At 53.8% G+C, this 16,966-nt stretch overlaps 2 long non-coding RNA genes across 2 annotated transcripts in view; one reads left to right on the top strand and one right to left on the bottom strand.

Annotated features, from left to right (window-relative positions):
• Positions 1-16,966, bottom strand: part of LOC142076740 (uncharacterized) — a 124,405-nt gene that overhangs the window by 31,515 nt on the left and 75,924 nt on the right. The window lies entirely within an intron of this gene.
• LOC142076744 (uncharacterized) lies at positions 7,458-8,645 on the top strand. The gene is made up of 2 exons (XR_012671299.1): positions 7,458-7,537; positions 8,128-8,645. It is a non-coding gene; the product is annotated as an uncharacterized LOC142076744 (long non-coding RNA).

Raw genomic sequence — 16,966 nt, 5'->3', positions numbered from 1 at the left:
TTAATTACCTAATGCATATTGCAAAACCTGAGCTCTCTATTCGCTGCTCCTCCTCACGCTGTTCCCAAGGGTCGCAAGTTCTGCTTTTGTATCTTTCTGCTGCACACCCCAGCCCCGCACCTGCTGACAGCGTCGGTCACAGCCGGGTCCACACCCTGCCATCGTGTAACCACAGATCCCAAGGTCGCAATGCCCTTGTGGCCTAAGCCTCCACTAATCGTATCATATTATGTTCTTTCTTCTGCGGCCCATTCTTCATGCGCTCCCACAGATCTCTTTCAATTATCTTATCTTCACTGGAGTTTCCCCCAGGATTGGACAAACTATTCCCCTCATCTCCCCCTTCTTGTTGCACCATAAGCACTCGCTTTACAGAGTTAGTTATCAGTCTTTGTAAACATTGCATAACACATGGCAAAAGCAAAATCAACAACAATACTACTATAATTATAACAACTATTTTTTCTAAAATTGTAGTCCACCATCCGGACAACCCTAATGAAGATAACCAATCTGTAAAAGGATCACTACTTTCTCGAAGCTTTCTCATGTTATCCCTCAAAATTGAAAGTTGCTTATGTATTGACTGGGAATGATCAGAGATGTTCATACAGCACATCCCCTCAAATTCTTCACACCCATGCCCTTGTGCTAAAAGCAAAAAATCAATCGCGGCACGATTCTGTAACATGGCATGTCTTATCCCTTGAACGTCACTGGCTAATTCCGACAAGACATTTGTTGTCACATTAATTTGTTTTCCAGTCCAGCACGCCAACTTTCTTAATTGTGTTAACGCTTGTGCCGTAGCTATCCCAGGGGCAAATATGCTGGCTATAATGACTTCAGGAGGATTCCAAAGTGTTACCTCATCTTTACAATCATCGCCTAATTCTGCAAGAGCTCTTTTACGGCGACGGGATTTAGTATGGTTAGCTTGAAAGATGTTAGTGACACTTGGCGTAAATAGCGTTAAATGACCGACATAACACGGTCCTCCTTTAGCACTTCGAGGGATTCCTTGCCAAGCCCGATCACCACAGATTAAAAACATTCCCTCTGGCAATCGCCCTGCCTTAGAAGTAATTGCCGTAATTTCAGTGGTATTTTGACAATATGCTGTCTTGTTATATGGTCTATACGACGTAACATTAATGGAATCATCCTGATCCGCATGTGATGAAAACTGAAAACATAAATCAGAAGGGGCAGAACCTAAAAGGTTAAATTCTTGTATTTCTCTATCTGAGGTACACATAGAGCTATTACATTTCATAAAGGGAGAAGAAGCGTTAAAGGTGATATTGTTTTTATCACACTGTGACTGAGAACGCATAGAACCACATGTTATCACAGTGGGTTCAAGGATCAAGGTGGAATTGTTTACCAGGCTCATATTAATAGGGACTCCCAATAGACACGTCCTAAAAGGGTCAGAAGGGGTGGCCATCGAAAGACAGAAGCTACTCTGATTGATTTTCTCGGCCCAAGTGACCCATAGGTTTTTTCTATTTTCTATGTGTTTAAGAGTTTCCCAAGATTCTGTGCCGCTGACCAGGATGGAAATAGTAATTCCTGTCACTAGGCACTTTACGCCAAGGTTGCCTTTAGTTACTTTCATTTTTTCGGCAGCCTGCTTTTCTTTTCCCAAGCGAACCATTTTTCACACTCTCGTTTTGTGCGTTCCCGGTCCTTTCCCAAGACCGTCCAGATAGCAGGTATTAGATTAGTTTTGCTGCATTCCAAGCCACAAATCTGTATAATTTTAGCTCTCTCAATTACCCCTCTTTTTCAATCAGCACAGCAATCAAAAAGACGGCTGCTTCCTAGGGACTCATGCCCTGTTATGAGTAAAAGTCTTACTGTGACGAATTCTTTCCTCAGACAAAGATTACACCAATGCTCAGAACGCGTCCAGCGACACCTACGCATATAGCGATTATTCATTTAAGATACTTGAGTCTTCAGGCTCTGTTTCTTTTGCGAAAGGCTCTTCCGACCGCTGTTCGGGATCTTCGAGCGAGGTTTGGGGCAAGGGTTCACGGAACGGTCGCACATTCTTCGCTGGGATCCATCGGGGGCCTTTTTCTGTAGAGACACAAGCATAACCTCTGCCCCATGTGACAAGGGGGTAGGGCCCCATTATCTTACCTGTTTCTGGGTCACGAACCAGCACAGGAGCTTTGATTCGCATCTCAAATGAAGTATTTATGTTAAAATGTCGGATTATTGGGGGGTTACTGTCTAATAGAGAACAATTCAAAAAGTTAAAAACATATAAGGCTTTCTGTAATCGTTCCTCAGGAGTAACGGCTCCTATTCCCCCTTTTTGTTGTTGTAGCAGGCGTTTGAGCGACTGATGGGAACGTTCAATGAGAGATTGACCTGTAGGAGAATGAGGAATGCCAGTGATGTGAGTTATACCCCAAGAGTCAAAAAATGTTTTCATTGCTTTAGAGACATAGGCAGAACCGTTATCTGTCTTAATTTGTGCAGGTGTGCCCAATGTAGCAAAAGCTCGCATAAGATGCTTACGAACATCACGCGCCTTTTCCCCAGTATGACAAGAAGCAAATAAAGCACCTGAAAAGGTGTCAATAGAAGAGTGAATATATCTCAAATTGCCAAACTCTGAATAGTGGGTGACATCCGTTTGCCATAGTTGCAGACTTTGCAATCCTCGAGGGTTGACTCCACCTGCAATTGATGGAAAGGAATGCCTCTGGCAGTCAGGGCATGTAGCAATGATACTAGATGCTTGCTGAGAGGTAAGGCCGAATTGTCTTTTAAGGCCTCCAGCATTTTGGTGGAAAAAAGAATGGCTGAGTCTAGCTTGGGCTAGACGATCCGGCAGCACGTGTACTGGTAAGGTTAATAAATCAGCCCGTCGATTTCCTTCTGCAATAAAACCAGGTAAGAAAGTGTGAGACCTAACATGCATGACAAAATAGGGGTGAGGGCGAGAGTCTAAAAGAAAGACGAGTTCCTGTAATAAGGCAAATAAGTCAAAATGTAAAATACTACGTAATACAGACGCTTCAGCTCGTTCCACAATCCCTGTAACATAAGCGGAATCAGTGATGATATTGACCGGCGTTGGCCATTTCCGAAAAACTCGAACCACTGCAGCTAACTCGACTATCTGGGGAGAACCAGGGACTGTTTCTATGTCTGAGTTCCAACGTTCACGTTGGTTGTCCCACCATAATATGACTGATTTGTGCGACTTTCCAGATCCATCTGTGAACACAGTAAGGGCTTGCAGCGGTTGGTCGCTCCGTTTTGGTTTAGATGTTATGCTAAAATTCGCATTAAGCAGTTTATGCGAAGGCGGGTGAGATGTAAGCTGGCCCACATAACCCGCTAGTGCCAGTATAAAAGTGTCTGATTGCTGATAAAGCCACTGCAGATATATGGCTGTTACAGGTAAGCAAATAGAAGTGAAATCAGTTCCTGATAACGTCAGCAGTCGCTGTCTAGCTTTAATTATCAGGTGGGCAAACATTTCATATTGTGTTGAAATAGTTTTTGCAGACTGATTGGGTAAAAAAACCCACTCAATGATCAACAACGGGTCTGATTTTTGTGGATCCCATTGGAATATTAATGCATGGGGTTGTCGAGCCGGGTTTAAGATGATTAGATGAAAAGAGAGATCAGGATCACATCGGTGTGCTTGCCTGAGAGTAATGGCCGTAGCCACCTTTTGCAGCGAGGCAACAGCCTCAGGACTAAGACAGCGTTGAGAACGCAAATCTGGGTCTCCCTTGAGCAACTCAAACAGCGGGCTCAAGTCTGAATTGGAAATCCCCAACAGAGGTCGGACCCAATTAATGGTTCCTAACAATTTTTGTGCATCATGCAGGTTTTTTATATCAGTCTGAATCTGCAAAGGCTGAGGAACTACAGTTTGAGCTCTTATGCGCCAGCCCAAATATTTCCATGGAGGTGTTTTTTGAATTTTTTCCGGCGCAATACAGAGGCCCGCCGAATTTACGGCAGCCGTGACAAGGGCTACAGCTTTCTCCATGACCGCGTGATGTTGTGCAGCCACCAGGATATCATCCATGTAGTGGTACACTAAGACATTAGACATTGTAGTACGGACAGGACTAAGTACTTTGGCTACATACCATTGGCATATCGTCGGGCTATTTTTCATTCCTTGTGGCAGCACAACCCACTGATATCTTTGCAATGGAGCTTGCATATTGACGCTAGGAACTGAAAAGGCGAATTTAGGAGCATCATCCGGATGCAAGGGAATATTGAAAAAGCAATCTTTAAGATCAATAACAGTTAAATACCAATCTCGAGGAATCATCGTAGGGGATGGGAGCCCAGGTTGCAAGGCCCCCATAGTTTCCATGGCGTCATTAATTTTTCTGAGGTCATGGAGCAAGCGCCATTTGCCAGTTTGTTTTCTGATAACAAAAACAGGAGAATTCCATGGGCTAAGAGAAGGCACGATGTGTCCCTTTTGGAGTTGCTCTGTGATCAGTTCTTGAAGAGCGCGAAGCTTTTCTAAAGGTAGGGGCCATTGATCTACCCAAATAGGAACATCAGTTTTCCAGGTCAATTTTAGGGTGTCGCGCGTTTCAATGGCCCCACCTAAAAAGGAGTACGAATTGTCATTCCCCACTGTGACAGCACATCCCGCCCCCATAAAACCATAGGAATAGGCAATACAAAAGGTTTAACAGAGGCAATGTGCCCTTCGGGACCTTGAACTTGGATAAGTTCCAGGCTCTGGTGACTCTTACCAGTCCCGCCAATCCCAGCTAGCGCCTGGGAAACATTGGCTAGCGGCCACAGTGGCGGCCATTTAGCTTGAGATATTACTGTGACATCAGCTCCAGTATCAATAATCCCATTCAAGACCACTTTTTGTTCTCCACGAATTAGGGTACATTGGCACATAGGTCGTTTTTGAGAAAGAGATTGTACCCATAAGATTTGTGGGCTCCTTGTTGAACCAAATCCACCCTGTCTTTGTTGGAGCTGATCCAAATTTGGACAATTTGTGCCTATGGGCATAAATATTAATTGCGCTATGCGGCTGCCTTCCGGCACCGTACAAGGAGGAAACGGAGTCCATGCCATGATCTTAATACTTTCGGTACTATCAGGGTCAATAACACCCGGTAATACAAAGAGTCCGGATAATGTCGTGGAGGACCTTCCTATTAGTAAGGCTTGTGTTTTAGAGGGTAAAGGTCCCGAGACATCTGTTAACAATAAGTGAACCGAGGAATCAAGCAACGTTACTGTGTGGGCGGTTGCCAGGTCCAGTCCGGCGCTGCCTGTTGTTGCTGGGCGAAGACTTGAGGCACTGCTGCCCCTCTCTGGGGATTTTTGAAAGGTGACGGCGTCATTTGTGTCCGCACGCGTCGCTGTCCCGCGCTCCGAGATCGGTTTCCCTGGATCGGTTGTCCCTGTAAATCATACTTGGATCGACATTGATTAGCGTAATGGCGACCCTTCTTACACCTAGGACAGATTCCCGGAGCTCGGGGTCCATTATTACTACTAGAAAGTAGACAATTCTTTTTCAAATGGCCAGGTTTACCACATCCATAGCAGACGCCTGGTGCTAAGGGACCGCGCATGGCTGCGAAAGCAGCAGCCATGACTTCATATTTATACTCTGTAGTACCGAATCTATTACATGCCTCAATCATTTCGACCAAAGTAGGGTTCTGATTCGGGAGAGATTTTAAAAGCTTCCTGCAATCTGCATTAGCGTTTTCTACAGCCAATTTCAACAGCAGGATCTCTCGCGCCTCCGCATTGTCTACTTGACGCTCCAGAGCTTGCTTTAATTTATCAATAAATTGCATATAAGGCTCTCGAGAGTCTTGTGTAATGGTGGTAAAAGCCTTTTGCGGTTTTTGAGAATCAGGAACCTTAAAGAAGGCCTTTTTTGCTTCTTCGCGGGTCGCCTCAAGGGCTTCTCGTGGAATTCGGGCTTGATCTACCAGGTTAGTATGGCGACCCGTGCCCGTGAGGTGTTCTATGGTCAATGCAGCAATTGCATTGTTATTATGACCTGCGTAAGTCGAGAGGAGCGCTTGAAGCCCCCCCTTCCAGTGGGATTCCCACAAAGTATACTGAGTCGGTGTCAGGAGTAATCGCGCTAAAGATTTCAAATCATGCGGAGTCATAACAAATGTATCGAGGACAGAGGATAACAGGCTCGCAAAATATGGTGAAGAAAGTCCATGTTCAGTAACAGTACGGCGCAGCTCCTTAACCACCGGAAAAGATAGAGCTTCCCACTGGGCTCCTCCGCTTCTCTGATAGACTACAGGAGCCACTATCATTCTAGCAATCTCTAGTTCCCCCTCCTTTAACGCTTGGCGCCTAATGTTGGCCCACACATCGTGTGGGTCGGGGGGGTAGAGATCTGGCTCCTTTTCAGGGTCCACGGGTCCCGGATCGAAGGGATCCTCCTCAGGGGGATACCCTGCGGTACATATCGTCAATGGAGCCGAGGGCTTCTTTACCTCCGATAACAATGCAGACACCGGGGGAGTGTCTTTCTTTTTATCTGGGTCATCTTTATTACTTTCCTCCTGGGCCTTTAAAACTTCAAAGATATTTCTCCACCACGGGAGCATACGCTGCGCTTCAACACTTCCCGTAGTCGCTGCATCCCATAACTTTACTCCCACATCGTCCCAAAGTTCCCGTGTGAAAATAGTGGATGCAGTTACAGCCGGTAATTTAACCTGCACCCATTTAAGAATTGTCTTAAGATCATGGCCAGAGATATTCTTCCCATGTTTTTTAAGAAGAGCTTTCATAAGCTCATACACGTCTCTCTCAGGGGACGACGCTTGATTCCCCATGTTTCCCACAGCTCACCTCTCTAATCCGGAGGGATTGGTTGCCGGCCGGCTCCTGCTTCCTTTCAGCAGCTCATTCAATGTTCTGTGGGACTCGCAGCCTGCCACGCAGTTAGGTGGTTCACGACCCCAAATCACGTCGGGGTCACCAATTTGCCGCGATGGAGAGACGGAGACCCAGCCAGGTGGAAATCAGATCTCACTTTATTGCTCTACACGAACTTCTTATATACGGTTTCAGAACGACCATGTACAAAACTCATTGGCTACATCTTAATTACCTAATGCATATTGCAAAACCTGAGCTCTCTATTCGCTGCTCCTCCTCACGCTGTTCCCAAGGGTCGCAAGTTCTGCTTTTGTATCTTTCTGCTGCACACCCCAGCCCCGCACCTGCTGACAGCGTCGGTCACAGCCGGGTCCACACCCTGCCATCGTGTAACCACAGATCCCAAGGTCGCAATGCCCTTGTGGCCTAAGCCTCCACTAATCGTATCATATTATGTTCTTTCTTCTGCGGCCCATTCTTCATGCGCTCCCACAGATCTCTTTCAATTATCTTATCTTCACTGGAGTTTCCCCCAGGATTGGACAAACTATTCCCCTCAGATGAGGCAACGGCAGAAACTCTCCTGGGGACATTCACCTACGAGGTGCACAAGGAGATTGCTCAGACTTTCCATGTGCAGGTACTGCAAGAGCTGTGGCAGGATGCCCGGGAAGAAGGCAGGGTTGTCTGCAAGTCCTTGGAGAAAAGAGTGTGGAGGATCATCCCAGACACCCTCTGCTCTCCCACGCTCTGTGCTCCTGCGGGGAAGACGGCAAGAGGAGAGCAAACGGGGCTTTGCTCTGCTGGCCGAGGCAGCTGCCCCACCTTTGCAAGGGCTTTCCTTTTCCTTCGGGTAGCGCAGAGAAAGCAGCAGTGGGAAGGGGTCCAGGAAGGGAAACGGTCCCCCTCAGGGGAGACGGCGGGAGGGAGGACGGCAGACATCTTCCCCCCTCAGCGGGACTCTCCCTGCAACCCGCGTCAGCCCGGGCAGCAAAGCGCCTCCGGTTTCCACAGCTCCCCTCAGCAAGGCTCTGAGGCCAGGCCTTTGCCTTCTAGGCACAGAGGGCTCCTCTGTGGCCCTGGCAAAGGAGGGTCTGGTCGCCCTGGCTTCCTCCTTCGTCAGGGCTGCTGCTTGGTCCTCAGCAGAGGGAATGCGGGCAGAGGGGACTCTGGCGATATGCCGTGGCTCTTGCCACCTGCGTAATGATGGCTCCCCCCATTTCTTTACAGAAGGAGCTTCCCAGGACATTTCGCTACATCAAATTCCAGGTGCAGAGCAACTGGGGAAACCCAGAGTACACCTGTATGTACCGAGTACAGGTTCACGGGAAGGCGGCAAGCCACAACGACCACCCGCAAGCCCAAGAGCTCCTTTAGGAAGCATAATAAACCAAAGAAGATGTGTGGCAGCTCGACTTGTGTATGCCGCGTGCCCCCACCCCTTCCTCCTGGTGTCCCCCCACGTGCCGACAGCCCCAGCTCTCTGAGCAAGTGAGAGTGTCTGCCCAGGCTAGAGCAGAGGACTAGTCTTTATTTTTCCCCTTCCCGGGCTGTAGTTCGGGGGCTAGATGCTGGATCCAGACGGGGGCTGGATGCTTGAGGCCTGTGCTGGAGCCCACGCAGTGTGTCTGTCCGTGCACGTGCGCACAGCCGTGGTGCACGTGTGTGTGTGTGAGTGTTTTGAAACAAAGAAGTTCCTAACAAATTCTCTAAGACTCAATTTGGAGTTTTAGAAAGCAGGTATTCTTTATTGCAGCGCTGGACGCACAGAGTGCCAAATCACTTACCCATAGGGGCTCCCTTCCCCACTAGTTCCCTTTCCCTTTCCCAGTTCCCTTTCTAGGTTCTTTTCCTGTGCTACCACTCCCTTTTTTTGGGGGGAAAATACCACCCCCATGGCCCTCCTGCATTTTTTCTGGGGGGGAGGAGGGGGAAATAATTCCCCCCAGTATCCTCCTGTATTATTTTTGGGGGGGAACTCAGCCCCATGCCATGGCCCTCCTCTATTTTGGGGTGAGAAATAACTCATGTTCATCTTATTTTCCAGCACAAAATGTCCTCGGCTGCTCCCAGCGTAGCCCGGCCCTTGGCCATCGTGTTGCGTGGGGCTGTTGGGGTTATGATCCACAGGAAACACAAAGACAGGTGCAAAATCCCACTCCAGGGGTTGATTTGTCTCTGTGTTGCAATTTTTTTTAAAAATTTGAATAGCAAAATTTGATAAAAGAATATTAAACCTCAAACATGTTTGTGCCAGATGGGTTTCGTGGATGTGCTGATCTCTTCTGGATGCACAACCCTCCCCACCACGTAATGAAGCCCACATGACTCAGACGGGGCAATACTGCCACCTTCCCGACAATGTCAAACCAAAATCATTTCAGGATTTTTCTCCTGGCAATTCTTCCAGTCCAAGAATTCCTGTAGGGACACGCCCTGCCCACAGGCTGTAGTATGGCCTTTCTGTAAAGAGGGTGATTGCTGGGGAGGAGCAGGGCAGCAGCAGGGCCCCGGCTTGTGCATCTCCCATCAGCCAGATCCCTCAGCTCTCGCGGGTGCGTCCCATCTGTGCCCGTATACTTCTGTACGGCCAGTTTCCTTAAGTATTCCCTGACCTGATTCTCTTCCACCAAGGGTATGTCTGCCTTGCTCCAGCCTTTTCCCAGGCCTCTGTGACCTGGGATTCCTGAAGGCAGGTCGGGCTGGTAGAGACGGCAAAGGCAGCTTTCAGTGCCTCAGCCTTTCCCACCGCCTGTGTGACCAGCTCCTCCACCTCATTCAGCAGCAGGACCCCATTTCTCCTCGCCGTCCTTCTATCATCTGTGTACCTATAGGCAGCGTTGGGGCTGTGATGGGGTTGTTTGGAGGAGTTGTATGCATGATTAAAAATGCATGTAAAACCCTGCGGTCAGGGCCCTGATGGTGCCCTACAGTCCTAAGGGAATGCTGACATGAACACACTTCAAGCCAGGTCCTTTAGTAGCGTTAATCCAGGTATGGGGGGGACACAGAAACCTCCCGGGCGGGAATGGGGGATGAGAAGGGTGCCTCCACCCCCCCACGCGCAGAAGGGGCAGAGCCAGGATATATATAAGCAGGGGCTGGTACCTGGTGGGGGGGAAAGGGATTCGCAGGGGATTGTGGGGCCCAGGGTGGGGCAGGGATGCCTGGGGGAGGGTTTTATGGTGCTGTCATGGCACCTTTGCGGGGATGCGGCACTGCAGGGGCACCTGTGGGGTGAGGAGCCATTTCCCTGCCAGGCTGCCAGGCCCTTGATCCCCTCTGTTACCCCCTCAGTGACCCCAATCCCCTCAGTTAGCCCCAGAAACCTCAGCCCCAAAGATGCCTCTGCTTCCTCCCAGACAGCCCTGATACCCTGTTACCCTTCCAGGCATCCCAGATCTCCCACTCAGATGTCTTCTCAATCTTCTCAAACGCCTCCTCAATACCACTGATCCCCTCACTTCCAACCAGAAGTCCCCGATCCCCTCAGTTCCCCCGTTCAGACACCCCCAATCCTTTGAGTTCCTCTCAGACTCCCTCCATCTCCTCAGTTCCCCCCTGCACACTCTTCATTGCCTTCACTTCTCCCCAGACACCCCCATCACCTCCAGTTCTCTCCAGACACCCCCAACCCCCTTGACCCTCCTGATCCCATCAGTTCCCCCCAGACATCCCTCTCCTTTCAGGTACCCCAGGCATCTGCTCCTCCCAAGGTCCTTCCCCCCTCCACAGTCTGGGAGGAGGATGGCCATGGCAGGGAGCTATTTCCTCCCAAAAAGGGGGAGGCTGAGGGTGGGAGTTGGTTCCTTCCCAAAAGGGTGAGGTGGCACAGAAGAAGAACATAGAAAGGGAACTGGGGATGATTCACAGGGAAAACTAAATCCAGTCAGTGGCACCGAACACAGGAAACCCTCCCAGGAAGAGTTTGCCCACTTCCTTTCTTTCTCTGGCTTGCTCTTTCCAGTGGTGCCTGCTGGAGATTTTTCCCAGTTCCGGCACAATATTGGTGCTGTAGCAGAGGTTCGTTCTCATGGGAGGGCACAAAGCCAGAAGCGAGTGCAGGAGAGTCTGTGTGCTCAAATGCTGCAGATGGGAGCGTGGGGGAGGGCAGCCAGGAGAGGGCGAGGCCGGTGTGACTGCCGCCATTTCGGGGGCAGGGAGCACTCGCGACGGGGCGGGGCCGCCTGTGAGGAGCCATAATGTGTCGGACGAGCAGGCACGTAGCCCGGGGAGCTCCCACCGGGCCCCACCCCCTTGCAACAGAAACGGCTTGCTCATTGGTAGAGCAGAAGGGCAGGGCCCCCTGATTGGTTGCTGCACTGCATATGGGTTCGTTGAGTGGCTGGGGGTTGGTGGTGCTGGTTGGAGGTGTTGGGTGGAGAGTGTGTGCAGAGTTGGGCCGTGTGCAGAGTTGGGCCATGTGCAGAGTTGGGCGTGGGGGTCCCTCTGCCTGCCACCGGTGCCTGCAGGGCTGGGTAAGAGGGGGGAGGTGAGGGCAAAGGCAGTGCCTGAGGGGGGCCGGGAGGGGATAATGTGGAGGGGAGTGTGCTCATGGGAGCGCCCGGGTGCCCTGGTGGCTGCTCCTCCTCCCCTCCTGTCCCACAGGTGCACTTTCAGATGACCGAAAGGGAGGCAGGGGTGTTACTGGGGTGGGAGGGGCAGGGCAGGGGGAGGAGGGGAGCACATAACATTTACCCAGGGGTCTGGGTCCACAATGGAGGGATTGGGCCATTGCAGAAGCATTTGGTGGTGGCTGTGCTGCAGAAGGGTCCCTGATGTGAGTCTGCAGGCACAGTAGTATGGCTTTGGGGAAGGGGGCAGGATGAATGACCCTTACTGGTGTGTCAGGGGATGCAGTGTGTAACAGGAAGCCAGGCGTGGGCTGGAGGGTGGGTTCTGGGTGGTCTGGGATTGCAGCCTGGCCAGTGTGAATGAGGGTCCTCCTCCCCACCCTGCCCCTCTCGGAGACGTTCCTGTTCCCTCTTCTCTGCCAGGCAGACCTCTTTCAGGGAAAGGCAGAGGGAGGTAGAGCAGTGCGGGAGCAGATCGAAGTCTGCGACCCGCATCCAGAAATCCCTCGGGGAGTGGCCAGAGCTGCCGGGCAATGCCACTAGCTCCAGGACACCTGGGTGCCTGTCGCCCTGGCCGTGGCCTTTCCTCCCCGTGCCCTGGGGACTGACTGGGGATGCCCTTTCCCACCATGGCTCCCTGCAATTTGTCCCACTTGCTTTGAGCAGCAGCAGTGGTCAGAGCTGGCAGAAGCTGTTCAGGAGCAGGTTGAGGTCAAGAAGGTGGAAGGGGGACAGGAGGGACGGGGGCTCAACATGTTTGTGGGGGCAAGCCCCCTCAGAGCAGGCATGGCATGGACTTTTGGCTGGGCCTGCTTCTCTCCAAGGCAGACCTCTTTCAGGGCAATACAGAGGGAGGCGCAGCAGTGTCCTGTGCTGGAGAGCGCCTGGGTGCCCCTCTGCTTGGGAGCGCAAGGCAGCGCGTGGCTGTGCCTGCGGGTCTACGGCTGTTCCTGTGTCAGCAGCTGTGGTGCTGGACACAGCTGCAGGTGAGCAGGGTGGCATGCCTGTGCACAGACGTGCGGGGGGTGCATTCCCCTGAGCACGTCGGTGTGCGATTGTGTGCGAGGATAGGGCAGCATCCCCGTGACCGTCCGTGCCTGACAGAGCCTGTGGCTGTGCCCCTCACACCCTGCTGGCTCCTGACGCACAGGTGCAGCCATGCAAACAGAAGCGGTGAAGCAAGACCTCCACATGCTCCAGGAGCGCCTGGCTCAGTGTTCAAGTCACAAAGGCACAAGGAGCTGCTGCGGTGTCTGGTAGGCGTGGAGTGTTCCCCTTGTCCCCGGGAGCTGGGGCTGCGAGACCTGAGCCCCTGACCCCTCGTTTCCCCACGCAGGGGAAGAAGCCGCAGGAGCTGCAGAAAACCATGGAGCAGCGCAGCATGGAGGTCAGTGCCCCTCCTCTGCCAATGTCCCCCAGTTGCGGCGCCTGGGGCTCTGTCAGGGGCTTAGTGCCTGTGTGCGGCTCCTCTTCCCAGAACTGTGTCGTGGCGTGGTGTTTGGAAAAGAACCATCAGGAGCTCCAGCAGCTGGAGGGGCTGGTGGCCCACACCAAGGTGAGTTCACAGAATCACAGGCTGGTTGAGGTTGGAAGGGACCTCTGGAGATCATCTTGTCTTGTCCAGTGCCTCTGCTCAAGCAGGGTCACCGAGAGCCAGTTGCTCAGGACCATGTCCAGATGCGGACCGCGTCCAGAGTTGGGCCTGGGGGTCCCTCTACCTACCTGCAGGGCTGGGAAGGCGAGGGGACAAATGGGCAAAAGCAGTGCCGGAGGGAAGCTGAGAGGGGATAATGCCGAGAGGAGTGCACTCGTGGGAGTGTGCCGGTGCCTGATGGCTGCCCCTCTTCCCCTTGTCTCCCGCAGGAGCGCTTGCAGGTGGCAAGTAGGGTGGCAGCCGCGACCCTGGAGGAGGCACAGAAGGTTCAGTGGAGGAGGCCTGTCCTGACAGGGTCAGGGAGGGGGGTGCCAGTGCTGGGTCCATGCACCCCAGCAGCTGCAGGCAGTGGTGTGGCAGGGGAGGACACCTACTCTGGGATATGGCATCCGTGATGGAGGGATTGGGCCCCTGGAGATCCCCCAGGCTGTTGGCTGTGCTGCAGAGGGGACCCTGATGTGAGTCTGCAGGCACAGTAGTATGGCTTTGGTGAAGGGGGCAGGATGAATGACCCTTACTGGTGTGTCAGGGGATGCAGTGTGTAACAGGAAGCCAGGCGTGGGCTGGAGGGGGGGTTCTGGGTGGTCTGGGATTGCAGCCTGGCCAGTGTGAATGAGGGTCCTCCTCCCCACCCTGCCCCTCTCGGAGACGTTCCTGTTCCCTCTTCTCTGCCAGGCAGACCTCTTTCAGGGAAAGGCAGAGGGAGGTAGAGCAGTGCGGGAGCAGATCGAAGTCTGCGACCCGCATCCAGAAATCCCTCGGGGAGTGGCCAGAGCTGCCGGGCAATGGCACTAGCCCCAGGACACCTGGGTGCCTGTCGCCCTGGCCGTGGCCTTTCCTCCCCGTGCCCTGGGGACTGACTGGGGATGCCCTTTCCCACCATGGCTCCCTGCAATTTGTCCCACTTGCTTTGAGCAGCAGCAGTGGTCAGAGCTGGCAGAAGCTGTTCAGGAGCAGGTTGAGGTCAAGAAGGTGGAAGGGGGACAGGAGGGACGGGGGCTCAACATGTTTGTGGGGGCAAGCCCCCTCAGAGCAGGCATGGCATGGACTTTTGGCTGGGCCTGCTTCTCTCCAAGGCAGACCTCTTTCAGGGCAATACAGAGGGAGGCGCAGCAGTGTCCTGTGCTGGAGAGCGCCTGGGTGCCCCTCTGCTTGGGAGCGCAAGGCAGCGCGTGGCTGTGCCTGCGGGTCTACGGCTGTTCCTGTGTCAGCAGCTGTGGTGCTGGACACAGCTGCAGGTGAGCAGGGTGGCATGCCTGTGCACAGACGTGCGAGGGGTGCATTCCCCTGAGCACGTCGGTGTGCGATTGTGTGCGAGGATAGGGCAGCATCCCCGTGACCGTCCGTGCCTGACAGAGCCTGTGGCTGTGCCCCTCACACCCTGCTGGCTCCTGACGCACAGGTGCAGCCATGCAAACAGAAGCGGTGAAGCAAGACCTCCACATGCTCCAGGAGCGCCTGGCTCAGTGTTCAAGTCACAAAGGCACAAGGAGCTGCTGCGGTGTCTGGTAGGCGTGGAGTGTTCCCCTTGTCCCCGGGAGCTGGGGCTGCGAGACCTGAGCCCCTGACCCCTCGTTTCCCCACGCAGGGGAAGAAGCCGCAGGAGCTGCAGAAAACCATGGAGCAGCGCAGCATGGAGGTCAGTGCCCCTCCTCTGCCAATGTCCCCCAGTTGCGGCGCCTGGGGCTCTGTCAGGGGCTTAGTGCCTGTGTGCGGCTCCTCTTCCCAGAACTGTGTCGTGGCGTGGTGTTTGGAAAAGAACCATCAGGAGCTCCAGCAGCTGGAGGGGCTGGTGGCCCACACCAAGGTGAGTTCACAGAATCACAGGCTGGTTGAGGTTGGAAGGGACCTCTGGAGATCATCTTGTCTTGTCCAGTGCCTCTGCTCAAGCAGGGTCACCGAGAGCCAGTTGCTCAGGACCATGTCCAGATGCGGACCGCGTCCAGAGTTGGGCCTGGGGGTCCCTCTACCTACCTGCAGGGCTGGGAAGGCGAGGGGACAAATGGGCAAAAGCAGTGCCGGAGGGAAGCTGAGAGGGGATAATGCCGAGAGGAGTGCACTCGTGGGAGTGTGCCGGTGCCTGATGGCTGCCCCTCTTCCCCTTGTCTCCCGCAGGAGCGCTTGCAGGTGGCAAGTAGGGAGGCAGCCGCGACCCTGGAGGAGGCACAGAAGGTTCAGTGGAGGAGGCCTGTCCTGACAGGGTCAGGGAGGGGGGTGCCAGTGCTGGGTCCATGCACCCCAGCAGCTGCAGGCAGTGGTGTGGCAGGGGAGGACACCTACTCTGGGATATGGCATCCGTGATGGAGGGATTGGGCCCCTGGAGATCCCCCAGGCTGTTGGCTGTGCTGCAGAGGGGACCCTGATGTGAGTCTGCAGGCACAGTAGTATGGCTTTGGTGAAGGGGGCAGGATGAATGACCCTTACTGGTGTGTCAGGGGATGCAGTGTGTAACAGGAAGCCAGGCGTGGGCTGGAGGGGGGGTGCTGGGTGGTCTGGGATTGCAGCCTGGCCAGTGTGAATGAGGGTCCTCCTCCCCACCCTGCCCCTCTCGGAGACGTTCCTGTTCCCTCTTCTCTGCCAGGCAGACCTCTTTCAGGGAAAGGCAGAGGGAGGTAGAGCAGTGCGGGAGCAGGTCGAAGTCTGCGACCCGCATCCAGAAATCCCTCGGGGAGTGGCCAGAGCTGCCGGGCAATGGCACTAGCCCCAGGACACCTGGGTGCCTGTCGCCCTGGCCGTGGCCTTTCCTCCCCGTGCCCTGGGGACTGACTGGGGATGCCCTTTCCCACCATGGCTCCCTGCAATTTGTCCCGCTTGCTTTGAGCAGCAGCAGTGGTCAGAGCTGGCAGAAGCTGTTCAGGAGCAGGTTGAGGTCAAGAAGGTGGAAGGGGGACAGGAGGGACGGGGGCTCAACATGTTTGTGGGGGCAAGCCCCCTCAGAGCAGGCATGGCGTGGACTCTTGACTGGGCCCTCTGCTTGTCCAGCTACTCAGGAACAAGCTCCAGTGCCTCCTGGAGAGACGGGAACGCCTCCGAGAGTCAACAGCTTTGTGAGTGGTGATGGAACCTGATTGGAACCTGGGGCAGAGGGGTGGGGAAGTGATGAGCAGCTTTGGGCAGACCTCTGCAGCTCATAGACATTTTCTGGCTCCTGTCAGCTCCTCCAGCCTGCTCTGGAAAGCCCTTTGCCTTCTCTTAAGCAGCTCAAAAGACCTCTGAACAACTCGGGACTTCTGGAAGCAGCTCTGCACAACTCTGAGCAGCTCTCAGGCTCTCCTCCATGCCCCCCTCAGGCCTGGGGTAGGTCTGTGCAGTGCTGGGATGCTGGAGGTGCCTGGTGCCAACCCCAGCAGAGGCTGGGCAGCACCCTGGCTCCCTGTTGGCCACCCGGGGGATCGCCATGCCGGCCGAGGTCTCTTCTCACAGCCTAGAATCCCATGGTGTCCATAGCACGGAGAAGGTGGTGCCGGCAGACGAGACAGAGAAGTCACTGGTGCAGGAGATGGTGGCTGTGCGGCTGGTAGGACAGACAAACCGCGCTGTGGGCCTTGGGGAGGGAAGGGTCTGCACTGTGCCCGGGGGACATGGGGGCACTGATCTCAGCAGGGACAGGGGAGGGGGTCTGAGCCCCATACCTCGGCTTCCTCGCACACGCCAACACGTGTCCCTGCAGTGCCTTGGCCTGCAGGAGGAGGAGCTGGCGTCAAGGAGGCGTAAGAGCACTTCTTGGCTGAGGTGAGTTGCCCTGGGGGCTCGGGGTGCCGGGGCTGTGCAAGTGGTCCAAGGGCATTAGGCAGCTTTGGACTTCTCTGGGATGAAACGTTTCAGTATTTCTTTTCTTCCT

The sequence above is a fragment of the Calonectris borealis genome, unplaced genomic scaffold (assembly GCF_964195595.1).
Source record: "Calonectris borealis unplaced genomic scaffold, bCalBor7.hap1.2 HAP1_SCAFFOLD_101, whole genome shotgun sequence".
Lineage (NCBI taxonomy): Eukaryota > Metazoa > Chordata > Aves > Procellariiformes > Procellariidae > Calonectris > Calonectris borealis.
This window is presented reverse-complemented; position numbering and strand designations above follow the sequence as displayed.